Here is a 22,211-nt window from a genome sequence, read left to right on the forward strand (position 1 = left end):
GTGAGAAAGCATCCCAAGACAGAAATGCTGCACGACTGAGCCCTCCAACAGAGCAGCTCTCAGGAATGCATTATTCCAGAGTTTTAGTCACCAGCTGAAATGGGCTGCAGAATTGTCTTGGACTCCAGTTTGATTGTCATAAAAATGGTGGCAATAGTTATATAAAATGCAGCCAACCCTGCACATATATATTACACATTGAATTAAAATCTGGCTTTCCATATATTCTGTATAGATGAAAGGTTGTAGAAATGGCAGCCTCACTCAGACGAGCTTCATGCTTGCAGGCATGGGTTATGGCAGGGATGTAAAAGCTACATGGGGAGCTGAGTTTATCCTCAACTCAGTTCAAGATCTAATCCTGTTGTGGTCGGGGTCTATAATAATATTTTTTCTCTGTTGATTTAAAGCCAAGAATTAAACTTGCTCCCCTTGTGTCTGTGGGCATCAGAATAACCAGTGCCAGATGTGCTGGCAGAGCAATGCATTGGTGCCATGGCACACTGTAAAGATCTCAGTGTCCACTTCTTAATGGAAGATTTTTCCTTTTTGAACACCTCTAGGTATTTTTCCTGTGGTATAAAGCACAGATGCTGTATATCCCAATGTCCTTACAAGAATATAACTAGGCCTGAAGAGTTGAAAAGATTCCTGGGTCTGTATGTGTAGATGAGTAAATAAAAAACTAAATATCCTATGCATAAGCCTCAGTTGTGGTTTTTTCGTTATTTAGAGAAACCTTTCTATATTTACAAGCTCAGTTTCCAAACAGCACCTGGAAGTGCACTCATGAATGCCAAATTAATGGTTACTGACTCAAAAGGGAGGATTTTTTTTCTTAAATTAACTTCCACAAATAAAAAGTGAATCAGGCAGTTGGTTTTTGAATTTCCAGAAATCTCCTCTTAATCTTTGTTTCCATGGGACATCATAAAAATTCATGAGGTTAGCCCAGTTGTCTCTTTCTTGGCCTAATATATTTGCAGTATTTTACAAGTACTGAAAAAAGTCTTTCCAGACTTACTTCTCTAACCCCCTTATCTGCTCTGCAATCAGCTATGTTGCAGTCATACTCTGCTTAATTTTTTTAAAAGGTCTACCTTGTATAAATATTTTAAGTAACTCTCACTTCAGGATTTGAATTTGGAAAAGGAGGGAGCTTTAATTGAGATCAGAGATATGCAAGCTGTTCTTTTTGAGGTAATGTCATACACATTTGTTGCCTCAGGATGTCCTCTTAGGAGAAGATTTTGGAAGGTCCGTGTATCTGTCTGCACAGTCCCCCGTCAAGGAAAGGAGCAGAAATGTCATAATGTGCCACACTTTGCAACACTGCAGTGTGTAGATACAGACCATGTGCTGAAGTAAGCTTTTTGATGCATGTTATTTTATTGTTGCTATTAACAGTATCCTGTAGAGTCCAGTCACTTTTCAAGTACTTGGTAGCAATTTCAATGGTGACATAGTTCCAACTGAAGATACATTAGCTTTTGAAGCAGCCTTCAACTCTCCTAGTGTTGCTGCTTCTCCACTTGATTTTTATTATGAATCTTTAAGGAAACTTAGTATTTTTCCTAGAATCACATCTGCTAGAAGTAGGAGATTGCACCAGGAGCACAGCTGCTGTTAAAGAAAGCAAGTGTTTAGTCTTTGTAGTTGTGTGGGAGTGCCTGGGAGAAGTTATCTGTGTATCGCAAAGGCTCAAGCTGGTAGGTTTTGAAAACAGATTTCCACACTTACTTAAAAACAAACAAAACTAACCCAAAAACCCCCACCAAAACCACCAGTCAAGCCAAATGAGCTTGCTTTTGCCAGATCCTTGGTAGGTGTCATAGTCTAAATTTTTATTATAGCTATGTGCCATAGTAATTTTTGTGTATTAAAGCTTTAAGACATTCCATGCTCCAGGGAGGTCCAGCTGCCCTCGTTTAGCCTGTTGCTCACCTCATTTTTGCTGAACACAATGGGAAAATGTGATCTAACTGGGAAAGGAAAGCAGTGGTGTATGGGAAGGAGACTGACCCTCCAGTCTGGAGACAGATTAAGCTTAGAGGTAGACCTGTTTCATGGTTGTAATTCCAAATAAAGCACTGCAGCTGCTTTAGTCCCCACAAGATCAGACCTTGGTCCACTGCTAAACTGCGTGCACCAGCTCATCTAGTGAGTAATGAATTTTAGGGGAAGGGAGAGGAGCAATTTAGCCAAGGGTTGCCTCTGCAGAGTTTTGTCTAGCTAGGTGCTTATTTGGTACAGGTTTTGGTAGAATCCAGTATCCTTGCAGCCTGGCTGGCCTTCATTTCCCCCATGCACACAAAAGGTAAGAAAAATACTCCTCTTCCAGCATATGGAGTATTGAGGGACCAGTGGAAATGAAATAACGTGACTGAAATATGCTGTGGCCAAGCAGCGGTTGAAACAATGTCTCCTGGTACGAAGAACCGGCTGTTGTGCAGGAGAAGGTGCTTTCTTCTTTCTGCTGCTTTGCTCTGAAGGATTAATGAATCCTGGTAGTGTGGCTTCCTGGCTGCCCCAGGAGGCCTTCCTTGGCTGTGCGGGTTCAGCAGCTTGCAGCTTGTGCAGTCGGCTCTTAAACCTGCAGTTATATCTGTTAAGAGCACGAGCAAAGTCCTTGTGAGGTCCGCATGGCCATGGAGCTCAGAAAAGGAACTCTCTCCCTGCCAGTGGAGTGTGGTCAGCATGGAAATGCTGCCCCTTTCGCAGCTCAAGTCGGGAATTGATCCTGTTATTACGTGTCAAAGGGACAATTTGGACTTTGCTTTGCAGCTCATGTAAGTTTGCTTTAACCTGAAGGAGGTTATTGGAATTACCAGAGGCTATATCAGAAAAGTCTGGTCCCTCTTGCGTAGCAGGAAGCCCTCCAAGCACATCCACAAAACCAGTCAGGTTTTTCATTAAAACCTGTGCTTGTACAGCAGGTCTGCAAAGCCTGTGAGTCTCTTTTACCTCTGGACTTCCTGGGGTGCTACTTAGGATTACCGAAAATGGGCACATCAGATGCTTACATGTGCATTATATATGGCTGTGATACTGACTAGCTGTGACCTGCAGAAACTGCCTGCACTTGCCTGTGCTAAACATACATTTTTATCATATAGAAACTCACAGAAGTAGGAACAGTGGTTAAGTGCTGCGAGAGAAATAGCTGGGTCAGGCAGTGTTTGTAGGCTGTATTGCCTCCTCTCCTCCCTTGATTTGGCAGGAGACTCTGCATGATGCATTTTGACTCCCTGCAAAGCCATAGCAGGGGAGAAGCTACAAAAAGCCCCCTGTAAACCTGTGCTGTTCAGTCTTATTTGGTCTGGCCAAGTAAAAACACAGCCACTCTTAACAATATCCAGTAATTGCAAAAGTTGCTCATTAAAATAAATGCTTTCTTTTAGCTGGCTTGATTTATTCAGCGATTATGTCTGATTTTTGTTTCAGTGGCTATAATAGCGCTGATTTATTTGTTTCAGACCCTCCCTCCTTTCAGGGTTTATTTTAAAACTTATTTCTCTACAGCTTAGAAGTACACTTTTTCTGTCCAAATCGGAGCGCCGCACACCTGCTTTGCTTTTGTGTAATGGGTCCTCTCCCATCTCCTCCACCTCCCATTGATTTCCCTGACCTTCCTGTAGCACAGAACAGGAAAGCCTCTGTGGTCCTTGGGGTATTGGCTGTGTGCTGTGGCTCGTTGCACAACTCCATGTGCTGGGATATTTTTTAGGCTCAGACAGGAAAATAAACATGTATTAAGGAACCTGGTCCTGCGGAGATGTGCATAATTCTTTATTCATTGCAGAAAATGAGAGAGCTAGATGACTTGTTGCACATGAACAGCAAGAGGGAAAGCAATTGCCCCTGCTTTTGGTGGTTAATGAGGCTAAATACCAAAAGTTGGGGAGTAAATTCAACCAGATTGATTCTGCAAGTTGCTTCTCATTTATGTAGGACATTGGGTTTGATTTTTTTTTTTTTTTGTGAGCAGCATTTTTGGCTCAGTCTTTTGAGGACAGGTACCCTAGGGTGCCTCTTTGAAGTTAAAAATAATGGTGGTTTAGATTACTCAGCATGGTTTGTGAATAGATTCATGTTGTTCTCTGTCAGTCTTGGTTCAAATAGAGATTTTATACAGGAATCCTGGATTGGAGGCAGTGTTTGCCCTCAGGGATAGAAATAAAATAAAGGGGGAGGGATAGGGGGTAGTGAAAGGAGAAGGAGGATTCTTGGCACCATTGAGCTGTGTCATGTAGCTATGATTATAATTGGCATTTTCAGGGCAGTACTTTTGGCAGCCTGTTGTTTTTTCCTCCAAACGCTGCTGCTCAGCTGTGACCAGTGTAGAAGAGGAATCGGGGATATGCTAACATGGCAAGAATGCAATTCATACTGCAGAAGGGAGCATGAGGGAAATAAGTAATACCTGACTAGGTGAAAAAAATGTATTAATGACACCTTAAAAACCTGCAATTTGGCTGCTTTGTTTATATGTACATGCTTTTGTGCATGCACAGGTTAGTGAGAAACATACTGTACATCTAAGTATTTGAAGTAAACTGAGTAATCCACACCAAAGCAGTACTTAAAATTTTCTGTTATATACAGAATAAAGGAATTTTACATGAATAATTTGTGGGATAATGATGAGTTCAATAGAGTTGAAATATATGGGGGGGTTGTTTTCCACTAGGATTCCTTAAGTTAGATGCAGTATCTGTATATATGTAAACTTCCGTCCTCTGTGACACTCCCCCCCCCACCCCGGTTCTTCATGTGCTTACATGGTCATTTTTGCTCATACCCCATGGGGCCATGATGATGTGTTTTCTTTTGGTTATGCTGTCTGTTTGTGTGCCAGAGTGATTCATGCATGCTTGTATTGCATAGCATAATTATAACAAAAGAGCTTGAGCTTTGGGTCTGAAAAGACACCAGAAGTTAATAATGCAGTTGTGCAGGACCCTTGTGATAATTGAACTAAACTGTGTTTTAAAGCAGTTCTGAGTGTGTGTTTCAAACTCTGAAAGCTCTAGAGTGAGACTGAAGATGCTGGAGTTAATGGGAGTGGAATTCGGCCAGCTGGCTGCTGTTCAAATTGGTGGATTTCCCTGGTGAGTTGGTGGCCTTGCCAGTGCTTGTAGAGCTGCATTTGTTTCACAGAGCTTGAATATATCAATCAAAATCTAAAGAGATCAGCTCTGCAATGGAGAGATGTGTTTTGTGTGGAAAGGCTGATGGAGTTGGGTGTAGCATAGAGTATTGGACTGGCCTACAACCACCTTGAGGGATGCAGAGAAGAAAGGAATAACCTCCTGCCCAGGTTGGCAATGGGTAGGACAAGAAAAACAGGATTTGTTTCAGCTAAGCTGATTCAGGTTAAATTTGATGGAAAGTACTTTCTACTGGTGCATCTTTGGGGGTCAGATGTGGGGTTTCTTTCACAGGAGGTCTCTGACAGCAGTGACCGTCATCAAACCATCATCTCTGTTACTCTGGACGAGCAGAGTTCATCTCTTCTGAAGGAACAAACCAGGTGATCTGTTTTGGTCTTTTCCAGCCCTACATCTGAAGCCCTGTCCTGACTCTGTCTAGGGTGAGATCTGTTTTTTTTTTTTTCCTCTCTGAGCTCTCTATTTTTATCTTGCCCTGCTTAAAAACCACATTACTGCTACTCATTCAACACCCTGTATTTAAGATCTGCTCCTTTGATGCCTACAACAGATTAGCTATGGTATGTAGCTGCTTTTAAACCAGGGCACCTCATTCTAGACAGCAGTTCTCACTGAATAGCCTCACCATTTTATTCATGTCCTTTCTCATATCTTCTTTCCCATCTGAAGTTAAATCTTCTCACTCCATTTGAGAATGCTCTTGAACTTGTCCTGGACTCTCAGCTAGCTGCCCTTTGGCTTGTATGCTGTTGACATGAATCAAGCCTTTATTTGGGAGCAGCATATGGCGAGGCATAGGTCTTATTAAAGGAGATCTAAAATGCCTAGAGTACTCTAAGGTACTATAAAATAAATTAATACTAGTAAGATTAAGAATAAAGCAAATTTTTATCTCGGCTAGAACTGTATTACTGGAATAATATATTACTATCCTGGTCTTGAAAATCCACCATAGAAGAAATGAAGGCTGATCCTTCAGTATATCGTTTTGTAAATAGTTGTCAGCATTAGGTTCCTCCACACAGGCTCATTGGGCAAACAATAATCTCCTTTCATGCTAAAAAGTCTTTTTTTTTTTTTTTTCTCTCTAGTGTCTGGGAATTACATTTGGGGATAAAAGAGCTTTGAAGAGCTTTATCTTCTAAAACCATTGTTTTCTTTGTTACTTTTGTGCCAATTTCAGAAATACTGGTATCCAACAGTTAGTAACCGTACAATTAAAATGTATCAATGTAGTGCTGTCATGAAGAATCTGAAACTTTGCAGAATAAAGTATTACCATTACAGAATGCATATGCAACAGCCCAGGGTTTATAAAACATGCATTAGGATTTTATAGCTTATGTTGATGAATTTTTGTAGTATGTTACTTACTACTTCATATGCTAAATATATGTATCAGTGGGTTACTTATCACTTAATTACATAATCCTTTAATAAGACTTAAAATGCATTGGCCTTGCTTTTGCCCCATTTGACAGCATATATTTTTATTCAGGTTAATGGCTTATTTGGGTAACTAAATTTAAGACTGCAGTCCTGTTTGATTTATTTAGTGTTCTTATAATTGAGGAAAGCTGGTTTTCTTTTCATGTTACTCAGGAAAGCCAGCTCAAAAAACATGAAATAAAATGAATGCTTACTTCAGAAAGGGAAACGCATGGTAGGTTTGTCTAGAAGGAGAAAATTTTAAATGCAAGATTCCTGAAAATAGTGGTAAGAGGGAAGCTGCTATTTTGTCTTCATGACCAGTGGTTGCCTTGTGTACTGCACAGTGAATGAAGACAAAAAAACTTAAAAGGCTTTTTTGAAGACCCATCACCTAGCTTAAAACCAGTAAGGAGAGCTTTTTGATTGACTGCTGTTTTACTGCAAAGTCCTGATATGTGGCTATTCAAGAAATAGTTCAGCAGCTGAACATCTAAGACTGTTAGAATAAAGATTCATCCATTTTTCAAGTTATTAATGGGAATGGTTCAGGATTTTCAGAGATTGAAAATGGCGGCATCATGTTCCCTGTTTGCTTCTCCTGATCGCAAAAATGGGGTGTTTTTCAGTTGCTGAAGGCTACGCGCACATATGAAAGGGGAGGGTGGGTCTGGGTTTTTGGCTATTAAAAGAAAATGCCAGTATTTTAGTTGGAAGCTCTTTTTGCCTGAAAACATTTTGGTTTTATAGTCTTAATTTATCTTAAGATGTCTTCATTTTGGGGGAAGAAGCACGCTGAGCTATATGATTTAGTGTGTTTGACTAAAGCAGGCAGTAATCACGAGGTCTGTCGGTTTTAATATTGAAAATACTGTGGCAAAATAGATTGCAGATTAAGTACCAGGAGTACACATGGATGCAAATACATCCTTTCGGGGCTTGTGTGTTCATTCTTCTAAGAAAAGTGGTAGCTCCTCTCACCAGCTTTTAGACTCCTCCCAACATGAATGATGAAGTGCTGTTGAAGGGAACGTGGGTGACACCCGGCTATCAGTCATCTCTGCATTACCACTGTGACATTGTACGCTGCCAAGCCGCTGTGATCGATGGTCTGTACCCCGTGGGCTGAACAGTGACTGCTGCTTCCACTGCCTGTAAGAGGGTTTGGGGAAGAAAAACCACCCAAAAAGCCTCAAAAAAATAAAGACCCTGCCATCCTGTGGGGAGTTGTGAGCATTTAGGGGAGAAAGCAATTATTTTTTCCACGTGCGATGGGAAATTACTGTTCCTTATTTCTATTTCAAGAAGATTTACTGAAAACACATCAGTGATGTAGTAGTGGTTTAGAATTAGGCGTGAATGACACTTGCGTGTTAGCTTGATCCTCACCTACCCCTGTATGATCTTAGTAAGGAATAATCTATGGATGAGTTGCCAGATAGCTGCAGGGGGGGCAGGATCAGGCCCTGGGGGTTGGTAGGAAGCAAGCTGTCCCAAGAAGAGTGGGAGCTGTGCATCAGCATGTTGATGAAGGAGGAGGACAAGGAATTGCCTGCTGAGCTGGGCACCGCTGGGGAGCTCCCAGGAGGTGGGTGGTGATGGTGAGGAGTAGAAAGAGGTTGCTGATGGCTTTCTAAAAACCGCATCTGTCAGACCAGCCTGAAACACCCCCAGCACAGCCCTTGATTTGCCTCCTTTTGCTGCTTTCCAAGAAGGAAAGTATTATTAGATACCTCATTCTTGCCAAAATGCTCTGATAAGCATTTAACTTGTGTATTCTTGCTCATTTCTCTTTTGTGTTCATTACTCCAGCAAGTGCCAGGCCACTGCTTTGATTATATTAAATTCTTGATTTAACAAAATGAGCAGTAGAAAAAAATCAAATTATTCTATTTTAAGCAGATGTGTTTAAATTGTTAGAAAAGTTATCCATTCCTAAAGCCTGGTTTCACTTTAAGACTCTGCATCTTACTGATTTCGGTGTAGTGTCCTGTAGAGTTGTTACTGTGCTGAAATAAGATAAAGCAGAAGCTTGTAAAGATGTGTGCTTTCTGTGGATAATTACCCTCCTTGGGATGCTTTTTTGCAGTATCAAAGGTGAGAACTTTTGGCTCTGAAGGGGGGGAAGGACCGAGCCTTTATGCTGCAAAAATTCTCGTTTGACTTCAGCAAAAATATTTTAGGGCAATTGACCGGGCCCTCGTCTTCAAAGGTCTTCCTGTAACAGTAATGATTCTTCCCGTAATATTGACAGTCCATAATGCTGTGCAGAAGATGCAGTTGGCAGGAGAAGATAGCGCGGAGTATTTCTTAATGTGATTTGAGATGTTGGTGTACACCGTTAATCCATTTGCAGTTCTGTTCCGGTTGCGAGGAAGAGCTGCAGGCTTGGTGTTATTCTTGTTCAAGTCAGCCCCTCCTCTGCCTTGCCTTTGGCTGTGAGCTAGACCAAGAACTGGTGAGTGAGGGCAGGGTGGGAGAGGAGGTGATGACAGGACTTTGTAATTTAAATATCTACTTATTGAAAGCGATCTGTCAGAATTAATTGATTTTTTAGGTGTTTGAGTTTGTGATGTAGATGTACTGCTTGTAAGGAGCAGTCCTGCTGGGATGATATCTCCAAGACGCAACTGTACCCAGCAGATACCAAGTGGGGTGGGAGAATTGTCTGTTTCTGAAAAGGAGGACTTAGACTTGCTATTTTTTTTTCTCCAGCCGTTTAGAAAAGCTAGCACCTTCTGCTTGTGCTGGCAGCCTTTTTCATTGGGACCTCAATTTTTTGATTTGGGGGGGGGGATTGGGACCTCAATTTTTTGATGGGGGGGGGGGGCATTTGTCTTTGCATATTCAGCCTGCGAACTCCAGTTACAGAACTGATGTTGTGATTCTCGTGGTTTCCTGCTGGAGCCTGGGGGTCATTCCTGAAGTGGAGGGCCATCAAAATAATTTCTGCTCTGTATGACGTCTGCTCAGCATTGCTTGCTCCTGGTTCAGTCAACAGTAAAGGATAGCAAAAATATGGCCTTTGGTCTTCTGTTCATAAACCTTGGGGGTATTCAGTTTTGTTTTATTTTAGCTTTATTTTCTTCAAAAATTGGGAAGATTCACACTTGAGAGCTTTGCCTTGGTTTTGAACATCCATACTGTTTGACTGGGCAGCTGTTGGAGCTCCTTGCAAGACATAATTTTAAGTGCTGTTACAAATTGAAGAGCATGCACTGACTGTTTTAGTTGATTGCAATGCAAATGTATAGTAAGCCTGTAAATCGTAGCCAGTGTTGTGATTACAAATCATTACAATAATGTGAGATGAGATTATTCAGTTTGTCACAAATCCTTCTAGACTACACAATTGAAGTTGTAACCACAAGTATAATCCTGTGAGATAAAGTCACTTCATTACACAATCTCCTTCTGGTTTACTGTTTGCTTTATTTTGATGCCAGATTGAATAACTGAATGTTAGTGTGTAGTTAACTTCAATGGCAGCATATCTGCTTTTTGTGTTGCTGCTAATTCTGGAGTTTATTTTACAACCTTAAAAATATGGATATTGATTAATACAATAGTTGGGCAAAGCCCTGATGATTTCAGTTCTAGTGCTGGGAAAATCAACCTAAAAACGATTAAGTTTTAGAAAAGAATTGCTAGTTATGTTAATCACTACAGATGGCAGATGATCAGAAAATAAATGAGTTGCCGTCATTGATACGTGGTGTTAGGTGATGGGGTAGGTGACTGCAAGCAGGTCAGTGCCTCCCTGCAAAAGCAGTGGCTGCAGTCGCTCTGCTGCAGAATTACAGCGAGGCAGAATACAGCTGCTGAACAGGAACAAAATGAATAGTTGACTTGGAAACGGATTTCAGATCAAATCAAACCTTTTTGCACAGTTTCAGATATCCATCTCCTTGTGTGGTACTTCTTGTCTTTTCCTGACGTTGGATGTCACGACGCTTCCAGTGCGAAGGAAACCACAGTGGGCTAAGGAGCGACTTGTGCCCGTTTGCCAGAGCCCAGTGACTCAGTGTGTCAGAGTAATTTTGGTAAATACCCAGACTGAGATAATCAAAACCCGTCAGGGGATTTGGTTGTTGTCCTACTTATTAATTTTAATGATAACTGAATATCTGTACCGATTACACAGGCTGTAAGCTCAGCTTCCCAAGCCCTGTATATTAAATTTCAAAATGCTGCTTATTCAGAGTCTGGTATGTTTAACTCGGAGGGGTGTCTCGATGTGGACAGGCTGTACAGATAGGCAGGAGCTACTGTGTCCTTTGGAGCCGCAGTAACTAAGTCTGGCAGAGCCTGTTTCTCAGAGCTGTACAAGTGTATTGAACTGGCAAATGTCTTTAGCCCCCAGGGGATTTGGTTATGATGCTGCCTGTATAATGTTTGTAAAAGGCTTTTGCTGTGAAGGTGTTGGAAAGAAAGCAGGGAATCTTAAGCAGCCCTTGCTCGGTGTTCGCAAAGCTATTTTGTTTGATGCCACTAGTCCAGGGTAAACCTTTTGGGCTGCCCTCTTCCCTGCCCCTTTTGAGCACAGCAGTACTCCTGAGGGTTTCTGCTAGCAGGGTTAGCTCCTCCAGTGCTAACCTGGGGTGTTTTCCCCCAGCACTGCTGTTTGCAGAGGCTGACCTCGCTGAAGCTGGATGTGCAGAAGTCCCTGTGCATCTCTCCAGGTGCTGCAGAGGGTCTTTGGCAGAAGCCAGAATCTGTGTTGAGCTTTTTTGTATGAGAGGGGCTTTTCCCAGATGAATTCCCTGGTGCATCTGTCCCTGCTGGAAGACCACGTAGTGTCCCCATTGATCAAGGATAAAGCAAGCAACTGAGACCCAAAATGGGTGCTACTGCCTATAGGTGTCCTGTGTTTTCTTGAACTGGGAATGAGCCTAACTTAACAGTCTTGATTGTTGCCTTTAAAAAACACTGTCCCCTTCCTTTTTTCTAACCTTTGTTTTGTCTGTTCAAAAATAAAGCAGGAAAGAGAAAATAGAGTAAAAACACTTTTTCACACACAATTCTGTGACCAAAGCTATTACTTGGCAAATTTCCTTTCTTCTCTGCTCTGCACAGTTTTAAATCTGAGAACTGGTTTTCTCCCATATTACAGTAAATACATAAGTAATCAAAATGATATTAAGGACGAAAGTTGGGCAACTCCCTGCTGTTCAAATATGTTAATTGCAAATCATTGACATTCTAGACATGCTGTTTCTTACTGAGTTATAGTTTCCTTGTTGGTGGAGTAAAACAATCAATTGAAAAAAGACCCAATATTATAGTATTTGCTAGTTCTCGTTATTTAAAAATAAGAGCAGATTTGTGAATTGTGTGAGCTGAAAGTAATGGTGTTGTAGCTTCATAGGATTTAAGGCCAGTGGGGCTGTTAACATTATGTAGTTGAATCTCTGGTGGTACGTACAGTGTAGAAACTTGTTCAGGGGTTCTTGCAGCAGGTCTGTAACCTTGATTTGACCTACCGTGCATCTTCTGGAAAGGGATTCCTTTTTTTTAGTCTTCCTCTTATGGTGAGTCCACCATATCCCTTTGTAGCTTGTGCCAACAGTAAGCTGTCCTTGTTACAAGGCAAACTAATCTTTCTAGCCTGAATTCGTCAAACTTCAGTTCTCAGTCAATGGATCTTGCTATGCCTCTTCTTGCTAACTTTACAGGTATGTACTAGTCATCTTTCTCTCTTCCCCACACCCCATTTCAGGCAAATAGAGGCCACAAGCAAGTTAGCCTCATCCCAGCCTTCTCTTCAAAATTTTTTATAGATTTTTGTGCTGTAGAGTAGGTTTTTGATCTCTGGAGCAGCTGTGGACTCTCCTTTCTGGGATCTTTACAATTTGTCCTAGCTGAAGAGTTGCCATTTGAAATGAAAGTGGCTTTCTGGAAGTGGTCTTAGTAAAGTGTTGCATTATCTTTTTGTTTGCTCTGTAAGGCAAATGGATCACAAGGAGAAGAAAATCATCTTTGTGATGGAAGCCAGGTAGAAGTGAAGGGAGAATCTTGGTGGCTGCTCAGGTGGATGCTGTGGCAGGGAGGAGTTTGGGGTACAGTGCCAGATGTATCTATGACCTGAAACTGTGTGCTAGAGCTGTGCTGAAGCCTCTGCCATGAGTTGACCTGGGTGCTTGGTTCTTTGGAAAGGGGAGTCCATGGGAGATGGATGTGCTACTACATGAGTGCATCACGTACATTGTTTCTGTTGGGAAGACAGGTTTCTGTTACAGGGGAAGATATAACCCTGCAGCCTCCTAAAGCCCTAGGAAAGGTAGGATTCAGTCCTGGCTCAGTGTTAGCTTTAGTGCAAGAAAAGGCTTCACGCCTGCAAAGCATCTCAGGACTCTGCATCCCTGAGTGGAGGAGACTGCACTGAAATCACCGATGTGCTTGGATGGCCTGTCTCTGCTTCAGTCTACACAAATATGAAAATTCCCCTTTTGTGTATATGAGTGGTAGAGTTCTTTAGGTCTGGTCCTATGTGACTCGCACCCAAGGCTAGGGGAAGCTATGGAGATGCAACAACAGATTTTTGTGTCCTTCCCCTAAATGGCTTATTCCTTTACTTAGTATGAAATTTCTTTCACTGCTTACTGTTCTAAGTTTCTTTATGCACAATAATTTATGGATGAGAGCACACATTAGAAAGCTTTATGTATTATGCACTATGGGGGCAACTTTTCAACATCACAGTGCCATTTCTTCAGCTGTCTTAACTTCCAGTGGGTATGTGTTTTGGGAAGAAGAATGATGTCAATTAACCACATAACCTGTAGAAGTGCTGTTTCCTATGCTAATTAGTTCTTCCTCTGAGAATTGTACTTTTAATTTATTTTTAAAAGTGCATTCATTCATCCTTTTCCTTTCAAACTTCAACACTGTGAAATATGCATCCAGTTTCACTGAAAGAGTCTGAAGCTGAAGAGACAAAGATTGAAAGGGGATTGATTTCACGGTTTAACTGCTAAATAATGATGAAACTGGGTTTGTAATTTCATGTTTGTGTGAAGTGGTCAATCAGTCCGTTTTGTAGAGTGAGTGTAAGGCCTAGAATAGGGATGGGTAAATAATCATCTGTAGTTTCTGTGCTGAGTAGTGCCTTTCCTCCTGGGGACTCCTGAAGATTACTTAAAACTTTTTTTACCAGAAATTCAGGCCACAGATGAGGATTAGCTGCTTAGCAGTAAAATGTTGTTGCTGCAATTCGGTTGCGTTATGTCCATAAGCTGCACAAAACTGAGAGAAGCTTGCATTCAGTGATGGGCCTGCTGTGAAAGTCTCTTATATGTGCAAGTCCAAGGAAGGTCTTTGCTTTGGTTTTCTGACTGGCCCTGGGCTGCTTTCCTAGCCATGGCATATTGATGTTCAGTTGGTTCTTTAGTGGTTGTCAGATGCTGGAAGAGAGCATGGAGTACCAGGAGGAGGTTGCAGGTGAAGAAAAATAGCCTATGAAGTATGGAACCTCTCCAGAAATGTATATTTTCTGAGATGGTTAAGATATAGGACATCCATCATAAACAAATGAGCACATCCATGTTTCTTCACTTCCAGCTTTAAAGAAACATCGAGGTCCAGGTTGCATCTCTGACAGATTTACATCCTTGTAATTCTGGTGCCATATTTAAATAGTAACATAAGCCTGATGCGGTGGGAATTAAATCCCATAGAATAAAAAGTAACTAGAAGTTGCATTATGTTGTGGAATAAGCATAACAAGCATCCACATGTATAATTTATTACCTATAGTGGGTAAGTACTTAACAACAGTCATAATAAACTCATTCTGTTCATTCATTTTTAGATCTTAGCATACTGATTCAGACCTTAACTGAAAGTGAATATACAATCAATGTGAGGCTTTTTATGGTGGTTTAATAACGTAGGCCTGCCGAGGATCTTTAATTAAATAATTATTCTTTGTTAAATCAGGATAGATTGCTTCACTATAAGGGTTGCAGGCAAGAACATGCAAAATCCGCCCTGAACTGATCATGTTTTAGCTGCTTACTGTAATCCTGCGTAAGTGATAGTCTTTGTTGTGCAAAGCAGCAAAAGCAACCAAAATCCAGGAAAGAATTGTAGTCAGATATTAAAAATGTAATGCCTAATTCTGAGGTGATCAAAGAAAAGCATGCTAAGACCCAATTTGGTGGTGCTGTGAACAAAGTTATAGCTGTCTTGCAAATGGGAAAAGCGGATTTTCTACAAGGTTCAGCTTCAACAGCTTGCTTTGTTTTTGGTGACAGTTGTAAGGTGCTCAGCATGTGGGGAATCAGAAAATCTGGGTTTTCGTTTTCTTACTGGTAACCTCATGTATTCAAGAGGTGGCAAATGGAGCTCTTAGGAGGAGGTGCAATAAATTGCTTGGTGTATGTACCTGCTGTGCATGACAGTTCCCATAAGAGGGTCTGCACAGGCAGAGCAGCCGTCTCATTTATTCTGTCTGAGTGTATTTGAAATGCAAAAAATCTGTTTGGCGTGGGGGCTGCTGCTTGTAGCATCGCACAAGGCTGACTTCGGATGGCCCCTGCTGCCGTGGCATGTCATTAATGCAGCTCACGGTGGCTGGACTGAGAGGACTTCAGTGTTTATTAGGGGAATATAATCATTTAAGCCTGAATAAGCTTCAAAGCTCTAATGTGGCTGTTTGGCCAACAGAAATGAGATGTAAATTTGTGCTGAATAGCCACTGATTACAGAAAGATGATTAATGCAAGATTTAAAATTGATTTATGGGTGCAGTTGTCAAGGCCTAAGCCATGAATGTAATATTATTTCTATGAAAAGCTGTGGGTAGATTAGAGACCAGGGAGCAGGGGCAAAATAATGCATTGGCTGGAGGCTCTGATGTGGTGTATGGGCCGCTTATAATCTAGTCAAATTTGGTATATGCCTGAGAGGTTACGCTTTGCCAGCGCAGCACATGGATAATTGTATCACTTTGCCTGAAATATGAGAAAACCGAGACGTTTAATCTGTTTTATTTTCATTAAATGCACTTTTTGATCAAGTATTTTTTATCTTTTACTGGAAATTCTTAAAAAATGTTTCCTCACTTTCAGGAAATTATAGATAGTTGATGACATTGGTAAAGCTTAAGGACTTAGTTTAGTTTTTGCAAATTTTCACTGTTGTGGGCATTAAAAATAAGGCAAATGCTTTGTGTTATTCCAATTGTAGTAAACAGTTAGAAGCCCCAAATAAATTTTGATTTATTTAAATATTAAGACAACATTAAAGTAACAAGGAAAACTTCCTTTCTTGCCCCTTTTGAGAATTGTTCTGTGAACCTCTTGGTATCATCAGATGATGAGTAACATAATGTGAACAGTATTCCAAAAGCTTTGAAAACCCAAGCACTTGGTTATAAACCTAAAATGTATGTCATACTGTGAGTTCTTCTGAAAATCTGCCTCTGTTAGTCTTCCAGTGCTAAACTTTGGTGTAAACACTGTTACGGCATTTGTTAAATTGTTCTGCAATGAGTGTTACATTAAGCAGTGAAAAATGATTTAATGGTATTGTGTTTCTTCATTGCCTCTTTCATGCTCATCTCCGTCGTCTTACCCTCAATTGCTGGACTGCAGTTTGAAATGGATGTTTTAATTCGGATGTACAGAGAATTCAAACCTTTAAAAAAAAAAAGAAAATTGTGTGTGGGAAGGCGGGGTTTGCGAATAACACATTGCTTTGTGCTGGGAAGGGGTCAGAGCAGGCTCTGATTGGGCATGCTGGAGAGGGGATGATGCTCCTTTTCATTTCAGTTGCGCTAACCTCCAGCTGGGTTCTCCTTCCATGTGGATTCTGGTCCTGACATTTTTCATTGATCATGCAAATGATCAAAGTCTGAGAAAAACTTCTCTCCCATTTTCATTTTTTTCCATTGCATCTTGGTGTGCAGCACTGAAAAGTCTAGGTGACTTCGATCTGATGTTTCTTCATTTTTCAACAGCTTGAATTGTGCAGGTCTCTGAACAGATAATGTATTTCACCATAAGCACGTACTGCAAATAATTTTTAAGGTTTTAATTGCTCTTCTTTCTTACAGGCTTGCTTGGTTGGGACTTGGTTTAGCAAATTACTGCTTGTGTTTTGAGATGCTCTCTCAGCTTTACAGAAATCTGCATTGTTTCTTGTCGTGTCAGTAGTGCAGAGCAATCCAGGAATTGTCAAAACTTTTGCGTTATATTACACCAAGGGAGTTTTACTGAGAAGTCTCCTGCACAGCCTGCTGCAGAAATAGAAGGCGTGGCAGCAAAATTTACATGCATGTTACAAATATAAAAGAATATTGAAGAATTGTTCAAGTAGCAAATTCAAATGTTTAAACAATAGGAGCTGCTGATTATGAAGTTCTCCATGTAACTTTAAGTGACTTCTGATATGTCTTCACATCTAGCACTTCTTGAGAGGAGCAATCATGCTTAGTCTCACAGTTTCATCATGGGTCTTTCCTATTTGGTGCTTTCTGTCAGCTCTGAGCAGTGTGACTGTGTGAGAACCTTACCTGGCATTACTTAGTGGAGGAAGTAGATTTCTAGCAGTCCTGATTGCACACAGGACTTTGAAAGCTTGACCCGGGTGGAATTAAAAAGATCCAAAACACTGTAAGATGTATCCACCCAGAGGCTTAAGTTTTCACTCCTAAAAATTCCATTTTTTTTTAAAGCTGATTGCTGCTGCTGAGTTGTTCTGAGTATTGGAGTGTGCAATTGGCAGCAATGGAGTTGGGATGGAGCATGATGGTACTGTGAACATCACCCACTCATTTCCAGTGTAGTTCTATTTTATAGTGGAGGTGAAACATTAGTCATTCCCCCATCTTCACTAATTCCTCTCCTGCCCTCTGTCACAGTGCAAAGCAGTACATAAAACCTTGGCATCGAGTGAAATTGAGCCTTGTTAAATCTTGATGCAGTGGTGAGTAGCCTTTAACACGGAGTAAGGCCCTTTTTCTCCTCTTAACGCCTTTGCTGCCCTCATGTTGAAAGAGGTCATTCAGAAGCATGTGTCTTGCTGTTCCTTTAACATTGCTGCAGTGAGAATTTGCTCTGAGTTTTTTTTTTGGGGGGGGGGGGCAGTAATGGAAGTGGCTTTTTAAGTCAGCTTTCTGTTAGGCAAGTATCATGTGTGGGATAGCAGGGAATATGTGAGTGTTTGGTTGATACAGAGATGGAGAAAAAAGTTCACTAGTCAGATGTGGCATGTCTCAAAAAGATGCTTTAAACTTCTAGTTCATACCTCTTTGCAATTTACTTCCCCCACTTATGTTTTAGTTTATGAAAAATGATCCTTAGCTTCTGGCTGGGAAATCTCTTGTAATGAGTGAGGAAACTCACGTTTACTTCAGGTAATTAACTTCAGGATATTCTGAGGCAGTGTGTTAACCAGACTGTGCAGCTTAGTGACCAGAGTAGAGTGGCATTATGAAAAACAGCAGAAAACTGCAATCCAGTAGTAAAATGAGAAGTGTAGCCCAAAAGTTGTGGTAATCTTGGGTTTTTTTTTAATTTTCCTACTTGGACAAATTGAGGGGAATGTGCCAAACCACCAGAAAATGTTAAGTTCCTTCTTTGGAAACTCAGCTTTTAAAATTAATTTCATTAGACCAGATTTCTGCCTGAGTAGGGAGATTAATCAGATCCTCTCTATCCTCTGTCTGTTATCCATTATGTTTTTTGCTTGACTAGTAACTGCTGTCAGTAGGAATATATGTCTGTATGTATAAATGTCTCGGTTGTAAAATTGCCATCCAAATGAGGCTTGAGCCTTGGGTGGGGGGGAGTATCAGATGTATGGAAATGGTAAGATCCTGGGTGGTTACAACTGCTTCTGGTATTTAAAGGTTTTAATAAACACTGGGACGAGTATTTTTTGTATTGAACTTACTGCAGTTTCCTTTTGACACTGGCTCCTGCCCTTAAAATGAGCTCCAAACCCCCCCAAAACAGGCTGGGGCTGCGTAGGAATCTCTTCACCTTTTGCATTATAAAAGTCGATGTTGGTATTGGAAAAGAAAAGTTTGTCTGTACAAGTAGTAAGTTTTTTTGTTGTTTTGGTAGCTGAAATTAAAAAAAAGTGTGGCTGAGGTTGAAAGAAATAGTTTGGGTTACTCTAGAACAGTTTTCATATTAATTTATTTTTTTCCTGCCCTGTATTTTGTTTAAATTCAGGAAGAGAAGATGGTAAACACATGGTTTGGGAGGCTGTCAAAATCACTGTTTTCCCCTTTACTGATTTGTTTGTTTGTTTTTGCTCCCTCCCCTCTTCTCCTAACTTGATCCAAGTACATTAATTGCTTTGGTTTCCTGATTATTTTTATTTCAAATTTGTGATTTACTGGAAAAAGTCACGCGGCTGTGGTTGGTGTCCTTCCACTGTCTGGTTGGTGTAGGGCAGGAGGGGGGATGCTGCGGGGCTGTCCCAGTGAGCAAGCATCCTGCCCCAAAGCAGAATTTGAACTTTAAGCCTGAGTTGTCACACTGGCACAAATACTTAAAAATTGTTGCCTAAGAGCTCTGTTTAAAACAGGATCCAGTGACCTGGCAGCGGTGGAAGAGAGCGGGGCAAAGCCATTTTGCCTTCTATTCTGTCTGGAGGTGGCATGTAGTGGGCACCGTTTATCCTGTAGATCTTGAGCTGCTTGCCATGTCTCCGCTCTGCTCCTGGCACTGCTCCTCCATCAGGAAGAGCAGACTTGCAAACTTGCAGCATTGTGTCAGGTTACTGCATTTTCCTTCTGCTTGAGAGTGGTTTGGATCATTGTCCCTCGCTGTGAGAGGGGACCAGGCTTCCCAAGTGCTGGTCATATAGGTTATACATATACCTCTTGCCAATGCCAGCGTTCAAAACAGAACTGTTTTGCTCCTGCCAGTCAGGAGGTCAGCATCACTTTAGAGGGGGCTACAAATAAGGTGACTTTTGGGTGCTTGCTATTTTGTGTTCTTGTTCTTTGAGCAAGCAAAACCCTTTTTCTTCTAATGAAGACTGAAACACCCCCAGCAAAACAAAGACTCTCCAGAGTCATATGGCTCCAGAGCTGAAAATCTGAGCAATGCCGTGCATCGCAGGGCATATTGATAAAACTGGCAATATTGGTGGCAGGCTTTGAAGTAGTTGAGTTTTGGGACTGGTGTGTCTGTAAGTGGTGTTTTACAACAGGCAAGATGGTGACACCGGCGGCCTTATTTTACAGCTAGCACAGCCCTGCAAAACCTTCTGCAGTGCAGAAAAAAAGATGCGTGCTGCTCTGCCTGGCTTTCACTAGAGATTTAGCCTTATGTGACCTCACTGAAGTCATTGAAACTGCACAGAGGAAAGTCTGCTTCTTATTTGCTCTAACTTTGTAATAGGATAGCAGGTGGAAAGCTGGCAGGCATCTAAAAAAAAAAAACAAAAAACCCACGTTTTTGGGTTTTGTGATGTGAGGAAAGCGGCAAAAGGAAGGAAGGAGCAGGTTGTGAGATAAAGTTGAGTAGCGGGAGGGAACATGTGTGTGGAAGCTGAGCTGGAGGCTATTGATTGGCAGCCAGGTCTTAACATCAGATGCATAAAAGGAAATCGAAGAGAATGCCCAAATATTGCCAGGATGAAAGGCAGGATAAATAGCACAGAGCTGAATGCCGGGCTGGTCTGCCCTTCTGGAAGGGGCGGCAGGTCTCCCCTTTTAATTTGGCATAGGGATTGCATAGCCCCATGCCGTGCTCTCCTCTGCACCAGTTTGTGCTCGTGCTGGGTTTGACAGCAGGGTTTTGAGGTAAAATTAACCTCCTCTGTCTGTGGGCAAAGCGTGTGGAGTATCTCAGATGCTTCCACACATTCAAAGCCTGGGATCCGAGATCTGTGCCAGGCTTGCCTTTCTCCAAAAGAAAAAAAGGTGAAAATGCATAAATCCTTTTCCAATTTTACATCTTTGTGCCAGCAGATACCTAAATTAACATGCATATGTTGCAGAGCTCCACGTGGTGGGGTGGAAAATGAAATGGGAGAGGATGAGGCTTCTTGTACCAGGGAACCTGTGAAATAGGTAGTGGGAACAGAGGCAGGTTGCACAGTCCTTGGAGGGAGAGAGTCTTGCTGGGAAGGTTCCAGGTAAGTGTTAGGAATCCCTTTGCTTAATGCTCTTAAGCTCCCTTTCCCTCTTAAGACTCGCTAGGATTTTGCGAAATGCCCAATTTCTCTTTCAGCAGTGCTAGGGTGTGTGGAATTAGTAAAGAGGCTTGAGATTTCCACAACACCTTTAGTGGCTGCTAAAGAGAATGAGTTACTGAAAACAGTAACAAAAACTGTCCTTGCAGAAACCCCCCCAAAACCAAATAAACAAAAGCTCTGAAATTTTCACCCCTGCTGTCAGTATTTGGTTTTGGGGCAGCAGCCTTTTGCTGTGCTGCGGTACCAAATTGTGGTCCTGGAGATTAGAAACAAGCCTGAGTAGCAGGCAGCTGGTGAATGTGTTTTAAAATTGTTTAACCCAGGGCCGCTCCACTGAATGCTTTTTTAGCTCTTATATTTTTAGTTAGATGTGTGATATCTTTGGCCTTTCCATAGGCAGACAGCCTGCATGAATTGCGCGCTTCCTATTGATGGAGCTGAGTGCAGTCTTGAGCTTCTGTTAACTCACCAGCAGTAGAGTACTAGAAATTTCTGTTTCAGAAATAGGTCTTCTATAAATGATTTAACATCAGGCCATTGAAATGCATTTGTGTTTTCCTTCTTAGGGCTATTAAAGATAAAGGCTATTAAAGTAGAGAAAACATTTAGCACCAAATTAATGGTTGTATTTTTGTTTTAATCCTGCGGATGGGGTTGATTTATATCTCAAAAATATGTGCTGTGGAGAGGAATTATAATATTACACAATTTTTTAGTTGTACTTAATTTTTTTTATGCCAATATTTTCAGCTAGATGCCGTCTCTTTAATGTGGTGAGTTTTCTTTTTCATTAACCATAAGGCGCTGCATTTCATCCTCTAGTTTGTATTCCTTGTTGGTTGAAATACTTGTTTGAGGTCTGTAGTGATTAGGAAGCTGGGACCAGGCAGAAGGTGCAGGGGCTCTTACCCCATCCCCTTCTTGGGGAGGGATGTAAAAGCAGAAGGGTGGCAGGCTGCCTGCAGTCTCTGGGGAGAGGCAGACCCTGCTGAAGAGAGAGAAATGGTGCACTCCTACATGCAGATACGCGAGAAGAAGGTGGGATTACATGACAGAGCAGAGATTTTGCACAATAGTGGCTGCTCTGATAAAATCTGGTTGGCTTTCCCTTGAGGATTATACAGAGATAAGCAGCCTTAGCTCATTAGCACCTCCCCTTCCTCTTGCTCTCTGATGATTGCTTTAGGTTTGATGGCAGGTGGTGATGGCAGGACTTGCTCTGATTTGGGTGCGGTGCTGGAAATGCAGCACATCCTGAAGACTGAGATGCTAGGTCATGTGGCATTTCTTGCAGCTGAGATTACATTCTAGCTCAGTTGATGTATTTATGCTTGGACCTTCCTCCTCATGGTGTTTAGTGCTCTCAGTGCATGAAAGCAACCATTAGAATCACTGGATTTAGTTTTTGAACAAATGAGCTTTCTTATACTTGCTCCCACTAACACAACTCCT

The 22,211-nt window shown here is 41.5% G+C and overlaps 1 protein-coding gene across 6 annotated transcripts in view; it reads left to right on the top strand.

Moving 5' to 3' along the window:
- Positions 1–22,211, top strand: part of EPHA5 (EPH receptor A5) — a 196,891-nt gene that overhangs the window by 16,382 nt on the left and 158,298 nt on the right. The gene's annotated exons all lie outside the window — the stretch shown is intronic.

Source organism: Aptenodytes patagonicus, chromosome 4 (genome assembly GCF_965638725.1).
Source record: "Aptenodytes patagonicus chromosome 4, bAptPat1.pri.cur, whole genome shotgun sequence".
In the NCBI taxonomy this organism is placed as follows: Eukaryota; Metazoa; Chordata; class Aves; order Sphenisciformes; family Spheniscidae; genus Aptenodytes; species Aptenodytes patagonicus.